The sequence below is a fragment of the Brassica rapa genome, chromosome A06, assembly GCF_000309985.2.
Source record: "Brassica rapa cultivar Chiifu-401-42 chromosome A06, CAAS_Brap_v3.01, whole genome shotgun sequence".
Classification (NCBI taxonomy): domain Eukaryota; kingdom Viridiplantae; phylum Streptophyta; class Magnoliopsida; order Brassicales; family Brassicaceae; genus Brassica; species Brassica rapa.
Window position 1 is genome coordinate 17,493,926 of NC_024800.2, and position 9,007 is coordinate 17,502,932.

The window sequence follows — 9,007 nt, forward strand, 5'->3', positions numbered from 1 at the left end:
GATACAACATTTTAAGAAGCATTTAACCCTTCTTCCAACTCATAACAATAGTCATCATTATTGTCTATAACAATAATACTTAAGAGATGAAAACAAACAATAGTAACTAGTCAAAGCATATCATATTTTTTTATAAGTTTGTGTTGAAAAACTTAGTCAAATTTAGTAAAACTAAGGGAGAGAACATATTTTGTAAATATGAGTTTTACATATCTTGAACTAATGTAGAAGACTTAAAAACTAGCGGAGAAGACGCGGACGACTTCAATCTAAGTTGTCTAGACGACTAAACTATACGTCGTCTGGTCAACGCAGAGGTTATTTTTGCAATTGACTTTGAAATCTGTTATTTCGGACGACTGAAAGTTAAGTCGTCTACTATTGTTTGGTTAAAAAAAAAACTCCAAAAAAGCTAGACGACTTACATTTCAGTCGTCAGAGGTAAGTTTTGCATTTGATTGGATTATTTGAGAAGTTTGACTTTTTTGACGACTTACATTTCAGTCGTCTCGTGAAAATAAAAATAATATTTTTTAAAAAGTAGACGACTTACAGTTAAGTCGTCATAGGTTAGTTTTGCAATTGAAAAAAAAACTTCAAAATTTAATTATATACATACGACTTATAATTCAGTCGTCCACGAGACGACTGAAATGTAAGTCGTCCATGATTTACTAGGTTTGACCAGAATCTCGGAAAAAAAAATCCTGGACGACTTACAATTAAGTCGTCTGGTGGACGACTGAATTATAAGTCGTCTGTGTATAATTAAATCTTGAACTTTTTTTTTCAATTGCAAAACTAACCTATGACTACTTAATTGTAAGTCGTTTACTTTTAAAAAAATATTATTATTTTAATTTTCGCCAGACGACTGAAATGTAAGTCGTCTGGGGAAGTCAAACTTCTGAAATTATCCAGTCAAATGCAAAACTAACCTATGACGACTGAAATGTAAGTCGTCTAGGTTCTTTGGAAAATTTTGAAACCAAACAATAGTAGACGACTTAACTTTCAGTCGTCTCAGGTTACAGATTTCAAAGTCAATTGCAAAAATAACCTCTGCGTTGACCAGACGACTTCCAGGTAAGTCGTCTACAGCCAGACGACTTCCAGGTAAGTCGTCTACAGCCAGACGACTTCCCAAGTAAGTCATCTGACGAACAGATCTGGAAAAAAACTCGATGTCATACCTTAAATTGGTGAGATAAGTTCCTTAGCATACATAAGGCTTCTCCAAGCACACAGAATCACAAACGAAAGTCACCCACCCAGAATCGTTAGCTTTTATGACTCTATGAACCATAAAAATTTTAGAATCAAAATCTTGGGTTTTTTAGCTCATTGTGGAGAGAAAGTGAGAGATATGTTGTATTTAGTTCACAAGAATGGAAAAAGAAGAAGGGTAAATCGATTTTGGGAGCATTAAGAGCTTCAAATTGGTTGTTCATGGTGGTTGTGGTATTGATGTCAATGGCAATTTTGTAATTACTTGAAAATGATGAGGGTGAGAGAGTAAAGATGTCATTTTCGAAAAAAAAAAAAAAAACTTTGATGGCATTTTCGTAAATTATATGAACTTGTGGGGCGAATAGGGAAAAACTAATTTTCAAAAAAAAAGGAGGTTAGTTTTGTGTTTGACTTTAAGTTGTAGGTCAATATTGCAAAAAGCCCATAAAATAATAACTTAAATCAAAATAATAAAAATGTATTACATTTATTTTCACTTAATTTTTCACTCCATATAATTATTTTACTAAATAAAAAACTCTTTCTATTTCACTTAATTTAGCCAAACACATAAAAAACGTATTTTTATTAGTTTATAAAACCAGTTAGACATGAACATTGGTTATCCATTTAGGTACGGATTGTTCTTTTTGGGTATCATTTTTGTTTTGAAATTATACCCCGCTTGAATATTATAAATTTTATGTGTGACTTTTGAATTAGATCATTCTGGGTCTGGATGAGTTTGGTTATGATGTATAGGAATCTAAAAATATCTAAACAACAAATAAATCTAAAACGGGTTTGGATATTTAAACCAAAAATAACCATATTACCTGATTCGGTCCAGGTCTTTTGAATACCAGCAGTTATATTACGACTAACTAAAATATATAAATTTAATTATAAAAACAAATATCAATGTATAAAAATGTAAGAACCAACATCCGCGCATGTGCGCAGGTCAATCTCTTGTTAATATTAGAATTGAAGTTCTAAAATTGTTGGATTTAGGAACGGGTGTATCGTTTGTCCTCTATAGGACATCGATTCTGCAGATGCTTTATAGTAACTTCTCTTTTTTTTTAACCACCATTTGTGTATATTGTGATGGGCATGCATATACAATTTTTGAAGATTTTTATGCATTCAAACCTTTTTATTTTTTTTTTACTTTTCAAACATTTTTTAATATATTAATGGCAAAAATGAACTTCTAAAATTGTTGAATTTGGTAACGGATACAACGTTTTTCCTCTAAGATAAACCGGTTTCGCAAGTGTTGTCCAATAACTTCTCATCTTTTCAACCGCACTTTGTCTATATTATCTAGGGCATGCGCGTAGACACTTTTTGAAGAAGTTGATGAGTTCCTAACGATTTATATATATATACATATATATTTCCTTTTATTCTTTTAGTATTTTTTACTTTTAACATATATTAATGGTAAAAATGAACCAATAAATTGTTTTGATTTGGTGACAAACGTACTGTTTATCTTCTATAGTAAGCCGGTTCTGCAAGTGTTGTCCAATAACCTTTTTTTTTAACCTCCCTTGTTCTATATTGCGATGGCATGGGCATCAACTATCTATATATATATATATATATATATATATATATATATAAATATGTTTGCGTCCTCCTAGACTGTCCACGTAGGATGCCATGTCATTAATGTGTGCGTCTGTGTGCTGACACGTGTCCCACATCCAAAACGCAGCTCTTCAACATTTGGGTACGGGACGATCGATCTTCCTCAAGGTTTCTGAAACTGAGTGCGTTATGGTTTTGTACGAGTTCTTCAATGCTTTATTTGCAATGGCGAGGATCTGTGATATCATGTATAAATAAGTCAGTATTTCTCTTCTGAAAATCACGATCTCTTCATCGGACCTGAAATCAATCCACCGTCTCTCACCTGCGATCATTGCGTGAAGACGGAGTCGTTGCCGTGACGTTCGATATTCACTTCACCACCTCTGGTCAATCAAGGCGTGATGGTTTAGGGGTGCATTTCAATCAACTTAATTATGCTTCTGCTCCTTACCTCCGTTGCCAAAACTGTAAAGGAAATCTTCTGCGAGGGATCGAGTCTTCTGCGTTTTTAGGGGCAAGCAGCAACGGATTAGCGATAGTCCTCCTGATCCAATCAAGCTTTTATCCACTTCCCTCTACAAACGGTTTCTCAGTCCTCCTGATCCAATCAAGCTTACCTGCACTTCATCCTACAAACGGTTTCTCAGCTATCTTAATTTAGATGGATAGGTGAAAACATCAAATCTCATCATTCATTCAATGTTTTTGCTGATCACAAAAAAAAGCTCACATTCTGTTTATTGTGTTGTGCTATTGTAAAGAAGGAGACTTTATGAAACAATTTTATATGCAGAAACCGTTTGGCGTGTAAGTATATTGAAGAATGGGTAAACTATTAAAGAGGTGACGGAGAAGTTCGTTGAGAGATAAGTAACATTAAATTTCTGCAAGGCTATGGCTTGACTGAAACGGCGGCTATAGTTGCTTCTATGTTTACTAAAGAGGAAACTGAGAGGTACGGATCCTCTGGTTTGCTTGCTCCGAACATGGAGGGTAAGATTGTGGATCCGGATACGGGTCGGGTCTTGGGGGTGCATCGAACCGGGGAGCTCTGGCTCTAGAGTCCTACCGTGATGAAATGTGATTGATTCTTTTCGAAAAGTTTTTTTGTTTTTGGTATGAAACTTTTTTGAGTTGTTTTTAAAAGGTTATTTTAAGAACGAGGAAGCTACTGCATCTACTATTGATTCAGAAGGATAGTTGAAGACTGGAGATTTGTGTTACATTGACGGTGAAGGTTTTGTCTTTGTTGTTGATAGATTAAAAGAGCTTATCAAATGCAATGGTTATCAGGTAATAAACAAAAATCTTTCTTAATGTGTGGATCATCTTTTGTAAAGTTGGTGTGTTTTGGTAATGGTTTAAACTGTTTGTTAGGTTTCTCCAGCTGAGCTTGAAGCATTGTTGCTTGCTCATCCAGAGATTGCTGATGCAGCAGTAATACCGCAAGGACTTTTTCTTTTAGCATGATAGAGATTGCTAAATTCTTCTCTTTTTAATGACCTTTTTATGTAGCTCTTTACTTTTTCTTTCTTATGTTTTTTTGAAGTATCCCTGACTTGAAAGCTGGGCAATATCCAATGGCATATATCGTAAGAACAGCTGGAAGTAACTTATCCGAAAAATCCCTCTGGCAAAATTTTAAGAAGAGAACTTATAAATCTCACAAACTCGAAGCTCTAGCAAACCACTCTATCTTACACTTCACCGTTAGTTAACTCATTTATTTGGTTAACCGATTATTTATTTCTCTTACAGAAATCTCTGTCAAAATTGAATATTGATTTTGCTCAGCCTGTGAGTTCTCTCCTCTCCCTGTGTCGACGTGTTCCTCTTCTTGGTGTCTCTGTTTCTCATTTCTGCTATTGTTGATTTTGTCTAGAAGCAGCAGGTCTATTCTAAGTCGCTGCGTCCGAGTTTTGTTATGGTCCGAGCCATGTCAGAGTCTCAGACAGCTCTAAAGAATCAGCCACGGTCCTCGGCCTCCTCTGGTTTGTTTTTGTGTTAACCTGCAAGTTCATATTCAGAGATCGATTTCAATTATATTCTGTTTACAATAAGGTTTTTAATGTAACATGGGCGTGTGTACATCAGGAAAAAAGCAAGCTTTGATATCTTTATCTGACAAGTAGGATTTAGCTACTCTTGGCAATGGTCTTCAAGAGCGGGTATGTTTTATTACATAATTTTTAGTTATGTTTCTGTTCTAATAAGTGTTTATGGATTGAAAAATGATTCCTTTTTTTCATTGTTTCTACTGGAGGAACTGCCTCTACCTTGGAGAATGCTGGAGTCTCTGTCACTTACAAAGTGGAGACGCTTACTTATTTCCCTGAAATGGCAAGTTTCATTCTTTAGCTGGTGGTAATGATTACGCAGTTGAGTTTGGCATATTAAGCTTACCTCTCTTTTTTTTCCTTCTCAGAAAAGCAGCTTGATGGTCGTGTGAAGAGTTTGCACCCAAACATTCACGGTGGTATCCTCGCTAGAAGAGATGTGGAGCATTTGAGCATGGCATTAGTGAATTTGGACATTTGATTAGCCTTTTAAATTCTAAGGTTGAGACAAGTTAATCTGTAGTACTCTTTCGTGTTAAATAGCATCATTTTGCTTTGTATTGAATGACAGGTACATTTGATGGAAATTTATTGTGGAACCGAACTTTTCCTCCGCCATCTCCAATAAGACCTGAAAGATTGGATGTTTCAGATAATCCAACGGCAAAACAAACCCCCTGCCTTCTCTGGTGTACACAGAGAAGTGTCCTTTCTTACACTGCCTCCACTTCTCCATCATATTGGTGAGTTTAAGACTTGCAAGATCCTTTCTTCATATGTTTCGACTCTGATGTCTCTGCTCTTTGATCTGTTACCAACATAATACCATTGTGTATACTATTTGTTAGACTGTTACTGTCTGAAGCTATACCTTCCTCTCTCTCTCCATGTATACTACAAAACGTGATTAGTGTTTGTGAAAATATCTCGAACAAAAAATGATTCTTAAATAACTAATAAAAAGAATATGAAATTTTTTAAAAAAAATAATTCAATAACATAAAAATAATTCTGAAAATGAGAATTTATTTTACAATAACAAATAATCCGCGTGAAACACAAGAAATACGAGAAACTAAAACAATATTATAAAAATGGAATAAGTCACATAATTTTAAAAGATTTTTAACAATTAATTGAGAAAAATATAATAAAATAGAACTAAAAGAATTAATTACAAAAATAAATGAAAATTTTATTTATATAATAACACATTAAAGAAACCATATGCAAATAAATGTAGTAACTTCATGAATTTCAAAGAGAGTTTCAATACAACTAATTTAATACTGATATGAAACTAATTTTTTTGTAATTATAAATTTTAAATTGAAATGTAATAAAAACAACAAGATATAGGAGTATAAATGAAATTAGAAAATATAAAATAAACCAATCAAAATATTTATATTACCAAAATAAAGAAGAACACATTTCTATTGAAATCATCTCAACCATCAACGTATAAAGTTACTTAATTTCAAAAAAATAGTGAAAATTCATAATAAAACCCTATAAAATAAAGTAACCACAAAAATAATTATTCAACCCACATATATCCAAACGTTCTCAAATAAGAACAACTATTAAACCAATTATACATACTTAACCAACGTGTTTTTCTTTGCTTTTAATTTTAATTGTAATGTAAAGAATTTAAAATATCCCAAACCGTTCAGTTCAGATGAATGACTCTAAAAGTCAGTGTATGAGATTAAGTAAGAAAATATTTACTTAATCTATACATGAATTATTATTATAAAAAAAAACAAATAATTTTGACTTTGAAACAAAACTACCACAAGACTAAAACATCTTCACATATTAGCAAACAACAACTGTGGTGAGGTAACTATCTTTATGCTATAATTTTGTTATGCACATGAGAATATGAGGAATGCATGAAATTTATGGATCGTCATGAAAAAAATACCCAACATGTCTTGGGCGGACAAATGTTGAGATAGATCAAACGTTCCTTATGCGGTGTTGCTATATTGAAAAAGAAGTGTTATGAGACTAATATGATCTTTACAATGCCACCACATCTCAGTAATTTCAAAAACGATATATTGATTGTTATTACTATAAACAAATGGAGAAGTTCTTAGTGTTGGTTTTACGGTGATTGACAAGTGCCTACACTCATCGGCCACTACTCAGTTTTCACACTTTCCAGTTTCAATGTGTTCTTATTTTGATTAGCTTTGCACTAATACCTTCTTCTCATTTAATTTAACATTTTACTTTTAATAAGAAATGCAACTTCAAATAATCACCACTTTCGTTCCAGTAGCATGTCGAAAATCTATGATTTCAACATAAAGGATAACTTTTATAACATACATAAAAAATTACCCACAACCAAATTCTTCACAGCCTAAATATTACAAATCACAAGTAACATACCAAATACGAAATCAATTTTTTTTGTAAAATGAAACAACACGAAGACATTTAAAGCCCTCACAACAGAACAATGCCACAAGTCTTTAATAAAGAAACAACTATTGCAAACAATCAAAATATATTTTATCATATATAATTCTTTTTCACCTAAAACTTTCTAAAAGACAAAAATTATATCATATACATCTATTGCAAATGTAAACCAAAAACACAACTCACAAAATCATACAAAAAAATAATAACCTAAATCACAAGTAAAATATATCCCGCCCGTAGGGCGGACTGACCCCTAGTATATATATATACAACTTTATTATTTTTAGTTGTTTTTAAAATTTTAGTATATAGTAATGGCAAAAATTAACTTCTAAATTAAAATAGTTAGATTTGGTGATGGATGTATCATTTGTTCTCTACAAGCATTAGCGAAGAAAACAGAGAGATTTACAAATCAATCCAGTAATATAATTATCTGAGAGCGAACATTAAAATGCAGAAGGTGAGAAGGTAATAAAAACCAAACAAAAGGAAACCGAAAACATCAGACTTTAAGCCGGACTAAGCCAGATTCACACCGATCTGAGGCTATACAAGATCGGACCAAAAAACAAAAGAAGTGGAGGTGGCCGAAGACTATGATCGCTGCCGGCAACCATACACGTTGAAATTTATTTGCGACTTTTTAGAGAAAAGACAGAGCGAAATTCTAGAGAGAGAATCTAAGTTAGTTGTCTGCGTACTACAATAAATTGTATTTGTCTACTTTTTAGTCTTTTTTGTTTTGTTTTTCTTTTAAATTGTATTTATATGTGATCAGCGGCAGATCTAGATAGAGTAGGATGGGTGCATCTGCCCTCAGTAAAATTACAATCAAAATTTAAATGTACCATAATTTATATATATATATATATATATATCTTGCAGCTAAATTTGTTTAAAACCTTCTGTCTACACACTGAACCAAGGTCCGAATAATCATGAACCCCTTTTCACTGTTTTTGCCTCCACTCATTATATTTTCTAAATGCACCGTATGTGATCTCTTAGTCTGACATTATATCTTCTGGATTCTTATTTTACTAGACTTTCAAAATCAAATATTTCTCCATATGTATTTGAGTTCAAACGTCTTCCTGCTTCTTACAGTTCAATGACACATACTATCATTATAATTTTTTGTTTATAAGGTCCAGCGAGATTTAATAAGAATGTGTTGACTTTGGGATGCTACAATTAGAGTTCAAATTTCTAGATCTATTTAAGGGTTAAATGTGAAAATCTATAATTTAATTGGGGAGAGAAAAAAATAGTTTGACAGGATGAACACATCAAATATTGACCATTATAGTTTCAAAAAAAAAAAGTCCATTAAACATATAAAATTATTAATATTGTTTATGGAATTTTTTTAATATAAAATATAATTAAATCTGGCGATTCATATACCTAAATTAAATGTATAATATTAAGAAGGATTGCAAACCACATTCTTGCATGTAGATATAAACCAACTAACCAGAAATGTGGAAAATAAAATGGCGAAGCAAAGACAAAATCTCTAATTTAATTTTGGGGTTTCTAAATTTCAGTCAACGAAGCAGAAGTTGATTTTAAACAAAGATAAAAGAAAAAAGCAAATCAAGCTTATAGTTAATCAATCTCTTCCTTGGCCATGGAAAAATTAATACAATCAATCCTTAAGAAAATAA

General features: G+C 32.4%; 1 long non-coding RNA gene across 2 annotated transcripts; it reads left to right on the forward strand.

Moving 5' to 3' along the window:
- The first annotated feature begins 2,998 nt into the window (after positions 1 to 2,998).
- LOC103873487 lies at positions 2,999 to 7,911 on the forward strand. 2 transcript variants are annotated; one of them, XR_004448815.1, is made up of 3 exons: positions 2,999 to 3,912; positions 3,980 to 4,125; positions 4,210 to 7,911. It is a non-coding gene; the product is annotated as an uncharacterized LOC103873487 (long non-coding RNA). The 2 variants fall into 2 exon arrangements; XR_004448814.1 differs by having other exon boundaries at positions 2,999 to 4,125.
- The last annotated feature ends 1,096 nt before the right edge of the window (positions 7,912 to 9,007 follow it).